Source organism: Microcebus murinus, chromosome 2, assembly GCF_040939455.1.
Source record: "Microcebus murinus isolate Inina chromosome 2, M.murinus_Inina_mat1.0, whole genome shotgun sequence".
NCBI lineage: Eukaryota > Metazoa > Chordata > Mammalia > Primates > Cheirogaleidae > Microcebus > Microcebus murinus.
This window is the reverse complement of record NC_134105.1, coordinates 109294779-109310369: the sequence shown is the minus strand read 5'-3', so window position 1 is coordinate 109310369 and position 15591 is coordinate 109294779. Positions and strand designations below refer to the sequence as shown.

Sequence of the window (15591 nt, the reverse complement as noted above, 5' to 3'; positions counted from 1 at the left end):
GCTTCTGGCCCCCGGACGGGCTAGCGCTCTCCAGCAGCGCTGCCCTCGCCAAGCGGAGCCTCGCGGCTCCCGCGCCACTTCCGCTCTCCCCGCTGCGGCGTCTGCGCCCACCGGTCCCGCCACTCGCGAGGCCTGCGGTCTGTGACGTCACCGCTCAGGCGGCCAAGTGCTCCGGCTTTCCCACGGCGCGTCCCGCCTGGAGCGCGGCCGGTGATCGGGCTCCACGCGTGTCAGAGGCTTGTGACCGCGAACGGGTGTGGACGTCGTGGGAGCCGAGGCTTCAGGCAAGGCGCACTGAAGTCAGGAGTGTTTTTTCTCTTTTCTTTCTCTTTTCTTTTTTTTTTTTTTTGAGACAGAGTCTCACTTTGTTGCCCAGGCTAGAGTGAAGGCCATGGCGTCAGCCTAGCTCACAGCAACCTCCAACCTCCAACTCCTGGCCTCAAGCAATTCTACTGCCTCAGCCTCCCGAGTAGCTGAGACTACAGGCATATGCCACCATGCCCGGCTAATTTTTTCTATATATATATTAGTTGGCCAATTAATTTCTTTCTATTTATAGTAGAGACAGGGTCTCTTGCTCAGGCTGGTTTCGAACTCCTGACCTGGAGCAATTGGCCTCCCAGAGTGCTAGGATTACAGGCGTGAGCGACCGCGCCGGCCAGGAGTGTTTTTTCATTTCTTGATAGTTGCCTTTTTCTCGGGTAACCGATAAGAGTTTTTTGTTGTTTTGTTTTTGAGACAGAGTCTCTGTCTGTTGTCCAGGCTAGAGTGCCGTGGCTTCAGCCTAGCTCACAGCAACCTCAAACTCCTGGGCTCAAGCGATCCTCCTGCCTCAGCCTCCGAGTAGCTGGGACTACAGGCATGTGCCACCATGCCCGGCTAATTTCTTCTATTTTTGGTAGAGGGCTCTTGCTTAGGCTGGTCTCGAACTCCTCTGCTCAAACAACCCCCCTCCTTGTCCTCTCAGAGCGCTAGGATTACAGGCGTGAGCCACCGCCCCCGCCTGGAGACAATTTTTAAGCTGAAAATTTGGGCACCTTTTGAAAACAGCACAGCCAAATTGAGTCAGTGGCTTGGGGGATGCCGGTGAGAGATTTCTAACGGACATTAGTTTTGCATTTCTTTTTCGATGTTCTCAATCCTGTCTCATAATGGCAACGAAAACTCGTAGAATACTCCTGCAGCAGCACCTAGATTTCTTTTTTCATATTTTCCACTTTCCACCTTATGTCATATCTTACCACGTATCTACTCCTCTCTCCATCCTTGTATCCTTCTTCTGCGATGCTTCCTAAAGCATACTGCAGAAGTCAGTGCACTTTCCACCAAACCTTTTGCACAAAGCAGGATAGTTTTTCTCACATACATCCTGTTTACCCTCATCTTCCTGTATGTTCCTGCTCTCTCCACTGCACTGGCAACTCTGAGACCAAGGCCTTAGGGCAGCCACCACTTCCATCCTTTTCTCTTTGGCCTGTGTCCTCGTTCCTGCCTTACTGGCAACTGGAAGTGTGAACTATTGGTCATCTCAGCTCTGATCTGGGTTCCCAACTCTTTTGATTTCTACTTATTACGGTAGAGGGCTGTTGGCTCCGCCGTTCACGTAGCATAGTGTTCATTTCCCGTGTCACAGCGGTAACTCCCCTTTTGGGTTCTATAGCCAGCAGGACTTCCATATTCTTACAACCTGTTGATTATGAGGACCCTGTAAGGAAGTCTAATAACAAAATTCTTCGAACTCTGTGGATCCAGAGTTTCTGCAATGCCTCCCCAAATCTGCACTTCTAGCAAACCTCGCCCCTGGAATGTTTGCAGAAACGTTTTGAATCCATGCAACAAGTGTACTGGAGAGATTGGTGTCTGCCAGCTGGAGCTGCTTCACCACGAAAGCCTAGGAGTGATATCCTGTTATTTTCTATTTTTAAAAGATCACTTTTGATTTGGTTTTAGAAATAGGGTCAACTAAATTGTTGCTATTTAGAAACACAAACTGTATTAACACTAACGTATTAGGTATGACATCCCTGTTTTCCGAGCTTAAGTAAGATTAAATGGGTGGTGGGTTTTCTAATCAGGAACTTCTGAATATGTCATGGGAGATACCCATGGAAATGTCAGAAGGTTTGGTAAAAATTATCCACACTGTAGAGCACTCTGAAAGGTTAACTTCAGCTTTGAGAATTCCAAAGGATCAGGAGAAAATTACATTCATTACTAAAACTGATTTTCTTGATTCAGAATAACTGGCAGATCGGCTTCATGTTTCAATGTAAAAATTAAATGTAGTCGAATTAGTTATAAAGCATTCATTCCCTATGGAAAGCCATGGCCCATTGGAGATATTTTTTAATGGGGGGGGCCGTGGGAGGGGTGGAGAGTTGTATATTCAACCTGCTCGATAACTTGGGTCCCTAAACGTTTTTCCTCCTTCCCGTGGTATATTCAGTACTCTCCCTCCTTACTCTTGAGAATCATATTCTGGAGAGCTTTGGGCTCCTTGCCATAATTCACTTACCTCTTGAACAGACGCTTAGCATCTGCATTTAAAATTCAGAAAGACATGATATACCCGGACTTCAAAGAGCTTTACTGAAATAAGTACGTCAAGATGATCTCCCAAGCAGGGATCCTTAATTCAAATCAGCAATGAGCTATTCTCCCAGCACTCACCTACACACGCTCCATTCCCTATTTCTTCAAGCCGTTAATCAACTTGGTTTTACCCCCGTAAACCAAAATCTCAACTTTGGGAGAAAGAGGCAGTTGCCTTCTGCTGGCGCTAAGGAATTGGGAAGCAAGCAAGCAAAGATTCGAATGTTGCGTAGCGGAGATGGTTTCAAGTTCTGGGTTTTAGAATTGCTCAATTGAGACCTAAAATTGGAATCTCAAGACGATCAGAAATGCAGGAAGCAGAATGGTAATGTTTGACAAAATATCTATAAATATGATCTGCAAGATCAGCAGCTATAGGTCGGTCTCTGTGGCGCAATCGGTTAGCGCGTTCGGCTGTTAACCGAAAGGTTGGTGGTTCGAGCCCACCCAGGGACGACCATAGTTTTCGGTCATGACAGCAATTAGAGAAGCGCTCTAATTCCTACTTTTCTTCATCCTCCCTCTTTGGCACAGATCTACTTCTAATTCAAAGACCTACAAATTGGTTGCTGTCTAAATACATTTTCCCAACATCTTCCACACCTCATCTAGAGTTTAACTACAGGCTCCTGTACTTCTTTTTCCTCCAGAAGCGAATCCTTTGGGAACTTTTTTACTTCAGAATCTCACAGCATGCGGTCCTTAGCAGGTGGGCGCTAGTACTACAGAAAACAGCTATGGCTCTTTCTCGCTCAATTAATTCTCCCAGAAGATGCTAAACAACTGGAGAAACCCAGTGACCTCTGTGTAATTTTAAAGGGTGTAAGGGCAGCAAAACTTTACTTCCATCCTGTTAGGATCCAGGCTGGGCCAAAAAATTAAATTGATGTAAAATAGATTAACAGTAGAAAAGCATACAAATTTCTTTAATACAAGTTTTATGTGACCCAGGAGCCCTAATAAGGAAATGAAGACTGGAAGAAGCAGTTAGGGTCAGTTACTTATATACTAAACTGTATAAAGAGTAGTAAGTTTTGAAAAAGCAACTAAATTATGTGAGAAGGCTTAAAAGATAAGAGTTATTTTAATAAGATCTGTACAGAATTGTCTTGGTCTTCACTTCTTGTCTTGTCTTCACTTCACTTCTTCACTTCACTTCTTGTCCTTGAGGATCAAGGACATGGGAATCTTCCATATGGGAATCTCATGCTCTGCTTTTAGGAAACAGCACAGAGTGATCTTTTTGCATCTACTGTTTTTCAAGTCCCTCTAACTTAAGTAGTCAATATGCCCAAGTGGTATATTTTTTAACTCTTTTAAGGCCAGTATTCCACTCACTAATGTGCTCTAATTTATCTGACTGTTCACTTATAGTTGGACACTGCACATAGGGCTTCAGTAAGGGTCCTAGAAATAATCTGTTATGGGTTTTGTCTTTGGCCCCAACTCTTCCTGTTTCATATGACATACCCTCTCTTTAGGTGATCTCAGCACTCCTGTGTCTGCAGTTATACAGGCAACTCTCAAATTTGTATCTCCAACACTTCTGCATTTTCAAGACATCCGTGCATCCACCTTCCTGCTCCATACAATACTTTGGCCCTCAGGGTCACCTTCTCCCAAACTGAGTCCATCTTCTCCACACTCCCCTAAGCAGGAGTCTCCTCTGGTGTTTTCTTTCCCAGTGGATGGTAATATTGCTTCAGGGGAACAAGCCAGAGGAAAGAGGGACTTTGTTGAAATCTCTTTCCCTCACCCAGTATATCCATTAGTTATCAAGTCCTTTTCATTTTAATTCTCTGGCTTTCATTCCTGTTAGCCCACAGCCACATGCCCCAGGAGGTGGATCCATGTCAGCTTGTGGAGTCCTGGTGTAATATGAGGAGGGTGCCTCCAAGACTCTAGTCTGCATTTGTTCCCACATGAAGAACTCTAGTGACTGGCCTCTCTGCCCCAGCCAAAGCCAACTCTTTGTCCTCTTGAGTGTCCTTCTCAGATTGGGAGTCAGGACCAGAAGACCACAGAGAGGAAATTCTCTGTTGGCTAAAGCGAATTTTCTTACTATTAGCTGGTCTTCTTTTTTTTGAGACAGAATCTCACTTTGTTGCCCAGGCTAGAGTACCGTGGCATCAGCCTAGCTCACAGCAACCTCAAACTCCTGGGCTCAAGCGATCCTCCTGCCTCAGCCTCCCGAGTAGCTGGGACTACAGGCATGCGCCACCATGCCTGGCTAATTTTTTCCATATATATTAGTTGGCCAATTAATTTTCTTCTATTTATAGTAGAGACAGGGTCTCACTCTTGCTCAGGCTGGTTTCAAACTCTTGACCTTGAGCAATCCGCCTGCCTCAGCCTCCCAGAGTGCTAGGATTACAGGCGATAATGACCTTTCAATCAATGACAGACTGCATATATGATGGTGATCCCATAAAATTGTAATGAAGCATATATTAAAACCTTTTATCTAGCACTTGATGTTGGCATTGCAGATCAAGTAGGGGAAACGATTGATATTCAGCAATGGTACTGGGACATTTGGTTTTCCATATGAAAAAAATATATATAATAAAAATATATATATGTCATCTAGGGTTGTATACATTCTGTAATGTTCACACAACAAAATTGCCTAACAATGCATTTCTCAGAATGTATCCTTGCCAAAGCAACTCACGACTATATATCAATACCTATACATAAATATACAAATATACACGCACACATCCTATTGGTTCTATTTCTCTGGAGAACCCTGACTAATGTACCATGCATCCAGTCCAACATCAAAGAAACTTTACAGGCTTCTTGTTCTTCCTCTCATTAACTCCTAGCAGGAAATATGAGGGTTCCTGGACATAAAGGAAGTAGAAAAGTTTTATACCATTTTTTAAAATTGGAAAAAATGCTACTGAATACAATTTTAAGGGGGAAATGCATACTTGTCACCTCACTGCCTTAAACCACATGAGGGCTGCTTAAGTTGCAGAGGTGAGAACATTCCCCAGAGAACTTGGCAATGTCTCACTGGGGGGAGGGGGAACCCACAAACGTTACAAAAGAAAGGGCTTAAGATCTGATGGATATGTAGAGTAGTGCGAGGTTCAGAGATTATTTTGCTAAGGAAGCTGTGATTTACTAGAGGTAGACACCCTGGGAAGGTTCCTGGCTGGGGGTGTGAAAGAAGATGAACTTAGTTTGTAGAGAGTGAGTGACCTTGGTTCCAAGTGGTCACGAGGAGCTGACAATTGGATACGCAGGTGGGTCTGGAAGTCACAGAAGTAAGTAAGTAAGTATAGCCTAATTTTTGTAGCTGTGGGAAGAATACAAATGGAGACCCACATACAATATGTCTCAATATTTTAAAATTATAATTTAAGCTAAAAACAATAAGATAAAATCTTTCCTCCAACCTGACAAAAATTCGTCCTTAAGGATTCGTGAGACCAGGTTTGCATTTAGAATATGGAACTCCTCACAGTTCTGTCCCTGAGCATGACAGTACAGAGGGGCCCCTCTCCTGCACTGAGAGGGGCCTTGTGCAGGTGTGTGGGCACCTCACCTGTGAAGTCTAAGCTCCGTCCAAACTGCTACAAACAGCCTCGCTTTGGCCACCTGTCCATCCTTGCCTGCACATACCCGAGGCCTAGCCCACCTTCGGCAATATTGATGGCAGGAAAGACTTAATCAGACTTCAGGCATTTGTACAGGTCATTCTCAGGTCCCAGGAAACAGAGCATGGCCTAGAAGAGGGGTGCATGGTCCCCTTGGCCCTGAATATTCCTCCTTCTGTAGTGGGGCATATTTAGAGGAGATCAGGAATAGGACCCTTGGGGGTGTGGGGGAAGGGACATGTTTTCCTCAATAGAATGCAAGGAAACTATAGAAGTGAGATACACAAATTTTAGGAACAAAAAAATATGAGTAACCTGATCAGAGGGAGTCAGTAACAAAAAATGTTTCAGGAAAGATTTTCCTTCTCCCTGGGTTGACAAGTAACAACCTTTTTTCCAACTTTTTTTTTTTTATTTTTATTTTTTTTATTTTTTTATCAACTATTTTGTAAATGCACCTTTTTTCCAACTTTTCTGCCACTAAAGTTTCTTGTCATTCTCTGACCCAGGAGACAGTGTGCCAAATACTATACACCCACCACTTCAAAATATTCCTTAGGCGTCACTGAAGATTTCCATAACATATCTCCGAAGTGGCTAACGTTTCTGTCCTAAGATCTTTCTCCAGAAGGTGCTGCCCGCGAGTGTACATACCTTTCCCTGGTGGTCTAGTAGCTAGGATTCGGCGCTTTCACCGCCGCGGCCCGGGTTCGATTCCCGGTCAGGGAAGACTGCTTTTTTTCCTCATTACTGATGTCTTATCGATTGTTGACGGCTGCGGTGTCAGCGGCCAAAGCCCTGATCTCTGATCCTTAGTTCGAAGCAGCAAAGTCAGCGCACCTTTCAACTTCTCCCAGGGCCGGCGATCCTGAAGTCAATTTCGAGAACCGCGGGGAAAAGGTCACTGGAAAGCCAAGGATTGCTGTCAAGTAACTTGTCATTTTAAGAGACTCCCTTTTGATCTATTATAGTTCATCTTACAGGTATATATATATATATATATATATATATATATATATATATATATATATATATATATATAGTTAACTAACAATACCATATGAAAATGTGTTCCTGGTTTTACAAAACATGAAACCGATTAAGAGCAATTTTCCGTATTGTAGATATACAAATAAGTATAATGGACAGGTTCGTTTTCCTGATTGAGGCACCACTTGACTGAAGCTACCTGCAGAAATGGCAGTGCATCTGGTAAAATTGCCTGGGTGGTCTACATCCCTGGAATGTAACTGCTCTTAGGGTTTTAATGAACTGTGTGTGTGGGGGGGGGGATTACATCTATTATTAAAACTGTGTCTGTGTCAATGCTTCTGGATTTAGAAACCATTTGAAATATCTCACTTGTTTCATGGAAAAATTACTTATATTGCTTTTTTAAAATTAGCAGTTCTCAACAGAGTAGGGCATACAGAGGTGAGTGTTAATCTACATAAACTATGTATTCTACACAGGCTCCCCATTCGCTGAATACTGATATACTTAAGAACAGGTTGTCAGTGGTACCTTGTGGGGTGCGTGCAAGGGAGCCTTGGATAAAACCAAGGAGGATGGGAGCCCTGGCAGCCATAATAGAATAATCTTTGGAAGAAAAAGACACGTTCCCTGACCGGGAATCGAACCCGGGCCGCGGCGGTGAAAGCGCCGAATCCTAGCCACTAGACCACCAGGGAGAGGTGCTCAAAGTTTTTTTCATAGGTTCTTCTGAAAAAAGACCTTAGGCTAGAAGCCCTAATCATTTGAAATGTACATCAGAAATTTACAGGCATGTGTGCGAAATGTTCTTAAAGTGTTCAATAATTTTATGTTTGAAGTGTGATTTGTTAGTGGAGTCGGGTGGAACAATGGAACCTGCACATGAGCGGAGAGGATAGCTGCAATATTCTTGTCCATCGTACTTGCCATTCATTTGTATAGACCATTTGCCATTCCTGACGAACACAGAATTCCAGGTGGACTCACTATGCAATGGGCCTTCAGAGACTCAAAGCCAATATAAGCTAAGCACATTGCCTCTGTGACTGAATAACCTGACATGACAGGCCCCGGGGCCACACTTTCTTTCTATTCAAACCAGAACTTGCTTCAAATGCAAAAGACCGGCAGTAGCCTTTCTTATGCTATTTCCTTCTATAAGCCAGCCATTTTATGTTGAAAATGATGACACAGAAGAAAAGGAAAAGACAAGGCAACCTATGGTTTTCCTTTCAGTCCTTCTTTATCAGCAAGCTAAAGGTAGAACGTGTTGGTAGAATGTGTGCATCAAGAAGTGAAATAAAAGCAGTTGAATTCTTTTTGTGCTGTGTTTCCAACTGTTCTGGTAAGAACAAAAATACATGTGCATGTAGGAGCTATGACATACAGACTGTGTCTTTTCGGTGATTCTGCATATGAGTTACATCCTTTTATATTTATATTGATAAATAAAAACAAATCTGGACTCACATAAAGAAAGACTTCCAAAAAGACTATTGCAATAGGAAGAATGTTCTCATCTCACAAATCTGCAAGGCTCTCAAAATCAAACCAAAAAAGGTATTTCTTTTATAGGGAGGGGTAAGTAGAGCTTAACAGAAACTTTTAAGGAGAAGTTGAGCAAGCAAGGGACAGTGGACCATGTGATCAGAGCAGTTTCCCAGGAAATGTTTCTCCATGTGGTCAACTGATTCTCAGGATAAGCTGATAAAGGGTGCAGGTTCTGCATTTTAGCACTTGCTCAGGCTTGGGGGTGAGCCAAAGGTGAGGGAAGGCTGACTAAAGTTAGGTCAAGATAAAGCACAGGGTAAGAAATGGGCAATAGTGAATGCTTGGTGCGCATTTAAAACTGGAATTGCATAATATAAAGATAATGGAGGCCGGGCGAGGTGGCTCACGCCTGTAATCCTAGCTCTTGGGAGGCTGAGGCGGGCGGATTGCTCAAGGTCAGGAGTTCAAAACCAGCCTGAGCAAGAGCGAGACCCTGTCTCTACTATAAATAGAAAGAAATTAATTGGCCAACTGATATATATATAAAAAATTAGCCGGGCATGGTGGCTCATGCCTGTAGTCCCAACTACTTGGGAGGCTGAGGCAGAAGGATTGCTTGAGCCCAGGAGTTTGAGGTTGCTGTGAGCTAGGCTGACGCCACGGCACTCACTCTAGCCTGGACAACAAAGGGAGACTCTGTCTCAAAAAAAAAAAAAAAAAAGATAATGGGTAAAATTCATGCTAGTTATTTAAATTTTTACTCTTTTTTTTTTTTTTTAAGGCTGGTCAAATGGAACAGTGGGAGTGGTGAAGGAACAAAGGAATCTGTAACTGGTTGTGATCAATTAGTTGTAAACACCACTGCACTGGGACCAACCTTCTTACTCTTTCTTTACATAGAATGACATTAAATAGCAAATAAAGGCTGCAAGCAGTGGTTCATGCCTGTAATCCTATCACTTTGGGAGAATAACTTGAGCCCAGGAGTTCAAGAGGAGCCTGAGTAACATTAGTGAGACCCCTATCTCTGGAAAAAAAAAAAAAAGTAGCTGGGCATGGTGGTTCTGGTAGGCCCAGCTACTTGGAAGGCTGAGGTAGGAGGATCTCTTGAGCCCAGAAGTTGGAGGTTACAGTGAGCTACAATCATGCCACTGCACTCCAGCTGGGGCAACAGAGTGGAACCCTATCTGAAAAAAGAAAAAAAAAAAAAAAAGACAAGGAAATTAAAAAACATGACAAGAGGGAGACCACAGAAGAAAGGGAAAAGCTTTAGAGTTCACTATCTTTACCAGCACTTATGTTCCTTTGTTTGCTTCCTTTCAACAAGACTCTCTATTTAGTATTTTTGTTGTTGTTGTTGCCCCAGGCTAGAGTGAGTGCCATGGCGTCTGCCTGGCTCACGGCAACCTCAAATTTCTGGGTTTGAGAAATCCTTCTGCCTCAGCCTCCCAAGTAGCTGGGACTACAGGCATGCACCACCATGCCCCGCTAATTTTTTGTATATATATTAGTTGGCCAATTAATTTCTTTCTATTTATAGTAGAGACAGGGTCTCGCTCTTGCTTAGGTTGGTTTCAAACTCCTGAGCTCAAACAATCTGCCCACCTTGGCCTCCTAGAGAGCTAGGATTACAGGCGTGAGCCACCACGCGGGCCTCCATTGTCTTTTCACACTGGGTCCCCAGTGTAGCTGATCCTGGTACCACATGGTAAGATTAGTTTCCTGGTATATGTTAAAGCAGTGGTTAAAGCTGCTGTCTCAAATTTCCCAGTTGGAGTTCAAGTCTGTTTTGTTATCCATTTTTCTTCCTTTCTACTACTAAGCTCCTGTTGCTGTGGCCATCAATATTTCCCTTTGTTCTAGGACCCAAGAATGCCCAGGCCGCACCTTCCACCCAAGAGTCCATGTGGCCCTTATGCCCATATGGATTCCTTTTCTGCTTTGCATTGCCAGTCTGATTGAGGGTGGCAGCTTCTTTCCAGTTGGTTCTTTGTGGTTGTCTCACTCTCTACCTTCCTCAATCTAGAATTTGAGCAGGGCAGGCGTCTGGCCAGAGCATGTGGTTGGATTTTCCTGGCCCAGTGTTTGCGAAAGGCCAAACAGTGCCTCTGCTCTGCCCGCCCAGCTCTTGGGCACAGCAAACTCACACTTCCCCGGCCACTGCCACACGACCTTTTCCTCCCAAGTGGGAGGAGGTGGCAGCTGCACCTAGAATTCCAGCCACCTGCCACGACCTTGCAGGATGTAGGTGGGTTTTGTGGGGTGGGAATAGGAATGGAGAATCCACAAGGTTTCTGGCATTTCCACCATGTGGCCCTCCTACGCTGGTCTCCCACACTATCCTGCCAACAGGGAACCAGACTCAGGTGGTAGCCTAGGAGAGAATGAGACAAGAGCAATCAATGCCTCCTACCTAGCTGGGCCTAGGGTAGAAGTAGGCAGTTGGACGAGATATTGACTTTAGATGAAAAGCCCCATCTCTTTCCCCATTAGCATAGTGGTATTTCTTTCTGTCCCAAGAGGTCTGAATTTGATTCCCCTGCTGTTTAACTAATTTGTTACCACATCACTTTTGTTTATTCATTTTCTTTCCTGGCTTACAAGTTAACAAATTTGTTACCATATAGATATATGCTTTTATTTTACAAAAAAAAATCTAAACGGATTAAGTATGACATCCCTGATTCTGCAAACTCAGTAAAGGGTATTGGATGAGCTCTGGACTTTCCTAATGAGGCACCTTAAACACCTGGTGACAACCACTAGTGGAAAGGTAAAATTACTGGGCTGCCTAGAACCCTGTACTTTTAACTACTTCTAGGATTTCAAAGTGAGGAGAGGTTCATTAATTACTGGTACTGTGCCTATACTAATCTACCCATTCTAGATTTAGAAGATCCCTGAGATACACATACTTAAGTGTGAAAATTAAACAAACATGCTTAGCAGGCTGGGGTGGAGGGTCTCTTGAGCCCAGGAGTTTGAGCCCAGCTTGGACAACATAAAGAGGCACACACACACACACACACACACACACACACACACACACGCACACACACGCACGCCTTGTTTCAAAAGGAAAGAGAAAAAGGAGAGGGGAAGGGAAGAAATGAACAGAAGACTGTAATTCTAGCACTCTGGGAGGCCGAGGCGGCGGATTGCTCGAGGTCAGGAGTTCAAAACCAGCCTGAGCAAGACCCCGTCTCTACCAAAATATAGAAAGAAATTAATTGACTAACTAAAAATATATATACAAAAAAAATTAGCCAGGCATGGTGGCGCATGCCTGTAGTCCCAGCTACTAGGGAGGCTGAGGCAGTAGGATCGCTGAGCCCAGGAGATTGAGGTTGCTGTGAGCCAGGCTGACGCCACAGCACTCACTCTAGCCTGGGCAAGAAAGTGAGACTCTGTCTCAAAAAAAAAAAAAAAGAAAAAGAAATGAACAGAAGAGAGAGAATGAGAGAGGGGAAAGAAAGGGAAGATAAAAAGGAAAGAAAGAAAAGAGAAAAAATTAAACAAAAGTATAAATTAAGGGCCGGGGGCGGTGGCTCACGCCTGTAATCCTAGCTCTCTGGGAGGCCGAGGCAGGCGGATTGCTCGAGGTCAGGAGTTCGAAACCAGCCTGAGCAAGAGCGAGACCTCGTCTCTACTATAAATAGAAAGAAATTAATTGGCCATCTAACATATATAGAAAAAATTAGCCAGGCATGGTGGCGCATGCCTGTAGTCCCAGCTACTCGGGAGGCTGAGGCAGGAGGATCGCTTGAGCCCAGGAGTTTGAGGTTGCTGTGAGCTAGGCTGACGCCATGGCACTCACTCTAGCCTGGGCAACAAAGTGAGACTCTGTCTCAAAAAAAAAAAAGTATAAATTAAGGATTCTCAAGGCAGGTGGGCATAGCCCCCTTAAGGGGCATTATACTGGTAGAATTACTGGAAAGACATCAACCTTCACAGCCGCAGAGCCCTCAGGCGCTGATCAGACTTAGCGACTGGATGTTTGGGTCTCCCGTTTGTTTCTCTAGAGAATTGCACCAGAGAGATTAGGAGCTCACAGCTCACTGTCATTCTTAATTCACCTCTTTGAATAAACGGCCAGCATTTTTCTTTTAAAAATATATTTCGGAAAGAAGTAGTGATACTGGACTACAGAACAGGTTACTGAGATGTTGTGGTCTTCAGGCCAAGGGTCTCGGGGATTGGAATCCGCCACGATTCCCCCACACGCCTCCCCTGTGCAAGCAAAGGGTGCCGCCTGCAGCAAGAGGAGGGTTCAGCTTGGTTCTCGGCTCGCGTGCAACGCTCAACTCTGGGTGAAAGAGACGGTCGCCTCCTGACAGAGCCAGGATTAGGGAGGCAGGAAACAAGGCTCCCAGTGCAGGGAGGTCAGGGGCGATGACTTCCTGTTCTGGCTTTTGGAATTGCCCACGTGTCCTGCTTCCAGGCCCAAGATCACAGCGCTGGGTCCTTGGCTGAGGTGAGTTCAAGCCCTGGACTTAGTGGACGTGGGTTCAGGTACTGGACCTCGCTGCAGCTAGGGCCTGGCAGGACGCGGGGGACGAAGTACAGGCCTACCTCTCAGTGGTGAATGCCGCGACAAGATTTACCCAGGAAGCTCCGCTGGTGAGGACACGCGACACAACTGGTTGCCACGTTCAGCTTTTAACTGAATGTTTGGTGCTGCGAGTCCTCTCTGGAAGACTTTTTTTTTTTTGAGGCAGAGTCTTATGTATTAATCTGTCGCCCTAGGTAGAGTGCAGTGGCTAATTTTCCTATGATTAGTAGAGAAAAGGTCTCGCTCTTGTTCAGCGGGGCTCCAACTCTTTTTTTTTTTTTTGAGACAGTCTCACTCTGTTGCCCCAGGTAGAGTGCGGTGGCGTCAGCCTAGCTCACAGCAACCTCAAACTCCTGGGCTCAAGCTATTCTCCTGCCTCACCCTCCCGAGTAGCTGGGACTACAGGTATGTGCCACCTTGCCCGGCTGATTTTTTGTATTTTTAGTTGTTTGGCTAATTTCTTCCTATTTATAGTAGAGACGGGGTCTCACTCTTGCTCAGGCTGGTCTCGAACTCCTGAGCTCAAGCAATCCTCCCGCCTCAGCCTCCCAGAGTGCTAGGATTACAGGTGTGAGCCACCCTGCCCTTTTTTTGAGGTAGCTATCCTCTGCCCTCTGTTTCAGCTTGCCTTCATTGACTCCCAACTTTCTGAGACTTAGTTTTGGTCAAATGTGTTAAATATTGAGACCCGGGGTAGGATCCAGTAGAGATGTTTCCAGGCTCAACCTAAGTGCCTATCAGTTCATGAGTGGATTAATAAAATATAGTGTACACATACACACACACACACACATACACCCATGGAGTACTACTCAGCCATAAAAAAGAATGAATCAATGCCTTTTGCAGCAATTTGGATGGAACTAGAGGCCATTATCCTAAGTGAAGTATCTCAGGAATGGAAAAACAAACACTGCCTGTACTCTCTAATAATTTGGAACTAATCAGTGGACACAGAGAGAAGTAAAAGCCATTGGAATCAAGAAGTGGGCAAGAGGCCGGGCACGGTGGCTCACGCTTGTAATCCTAGCACTCTGGGAGGCTGAGGCAGGAGGATTGCTCAAGGTCAGGAGTTCCAGACCAGCCAGAGCAAGAGCGAGACCCTGTCTCTACTAAAAATAGAAAGAAATTAATAGGCCAACTAAAAATGTATAGAAAAAATCAGCCAGGCAAGGTGGCACATACCTGTAGTCCCAGCTACCCAGGAGGCTGAAGCAGGAGGATCACCTGAGCCCAGGAGTTTGAGGTTGCTGTGAGCTAGGCTGATGCCACAGCACTCTAGCTGGGGCAACAGAGTGAGACTCTGTCTAAAAAAAAAATCTAACCATGTAACAAAAACATTTGTACCCCTTTAATATTTTGAAGAGAGAATGAAATTAGATATACTTAATTCAATCTGCCACCTTAATGTGAAACATTTTTTTGTCAACTAAAAAAAAAAGATCAGAATTACTTAGTTTTATTTCATCAGATCTCTTCATAGTAGGCATGGCCCCTTTACTGGGCCATGGGACTATTCCCTGAACTTTCTCATAGTTACGCACCCCTTGATCCTGTCCATAGCATCATATGGTGACTGGTTTATACTAGATGTTCCATAAATATTAGTTGTTTGAGTGGTTTAATGAAAGAACAAAGTAAGCTAACCATAAGTAAGCCTATACATTAGTAATGGACATCTGAATTGCTCTGATTCCCACTATCACACAGAGTCCTGTCATGAATATCCTGATAAATGTCTCCTTATAGACCCAGATGCTAGTTCTTCTGCAGTATATAGCTAGACGGATTGCTGTCTCATAAAGTATACAATTACTTAAGTACTTTCAGGTTGCTTTCCAATATGCTGTACCTGTTTGAATTTCTACGAGCAGGACGTGAGTGTTCCCATTTCCCTATATTTTAACCAAGACTTATAACTTTCTAATGTTTACCAAAGGTGTAAAGTGGTATTTCACTGTTTTAATTTATTTGCATTTCTCTGATTACTGATGAGGCTCATCATGTCTCTATATTTTTAGCCACCTAGCTTTCCCCTTCTGTGAATTGACTGTTCATATTCTTTGCCCATTTTTTTTCTATTGGGTTTCCTATTTTTGTTTTTTTTTCCTTCTAATTTCAGAAGTTCCTTGCATATTCTAGAATCTAGATATTAATCCCTGGTTTGTTTTAGATGTTGTAAGTATTCTACGTAGCTAATCAAAACATCAGTGCCTCTTTGAGATGTATAACATCAAGGTTAAGAGACAAATCTAGAAGCCATGAAAGCTATTATAGTTTCAAAACTGCAGTTAACTTTTCTACTTCCTCTACAAATTACAAATTTCATATCCAATTTCCTTCCCTGAACTC

The 15591-nt window shown here is 44.1% G+C and overlaps 3 non-coding genes across 3 annotated transcripts; 2 read left to right on the top strand and 1 right to left on the bottom strand.

Moving 5' to 3' along the window:
- The first annotated feature begins 2974 nt into the window (after positions 1–2974).
- Positions 2975–3048, top strand: TRNAN-GUU (transfer RNA asparagine (anticodon GUU)). The gene has a single exon. It is a non-coding gene; the product is annotated as a tRNA-Asn (tRNA).
- Positions 3049–6860: 3812 nt separating this feature from the next.
- On the top strand, positions 6861–6932 carry TRNAE-UUC (transfer RNA glutamic acid (anticodon UUC)). Its single transcript has one exon. It is a non-coding gene; the product is annotated as a tRNA-Glu (tRNA).
- Positions 6933–7822: 890 nt separating this feature from the next.
- On the bottom strand, positions 7823–7894 carry TRNAE-UUC (transfer RNA glutamic acid (anticodon UUC)). The gene has a single exon. It is a non-coding gene; the product is annotated as a tRNA-Glu (tRNA).
- Positions 7895–15591: the final 7697 nt, after the last annotated feature.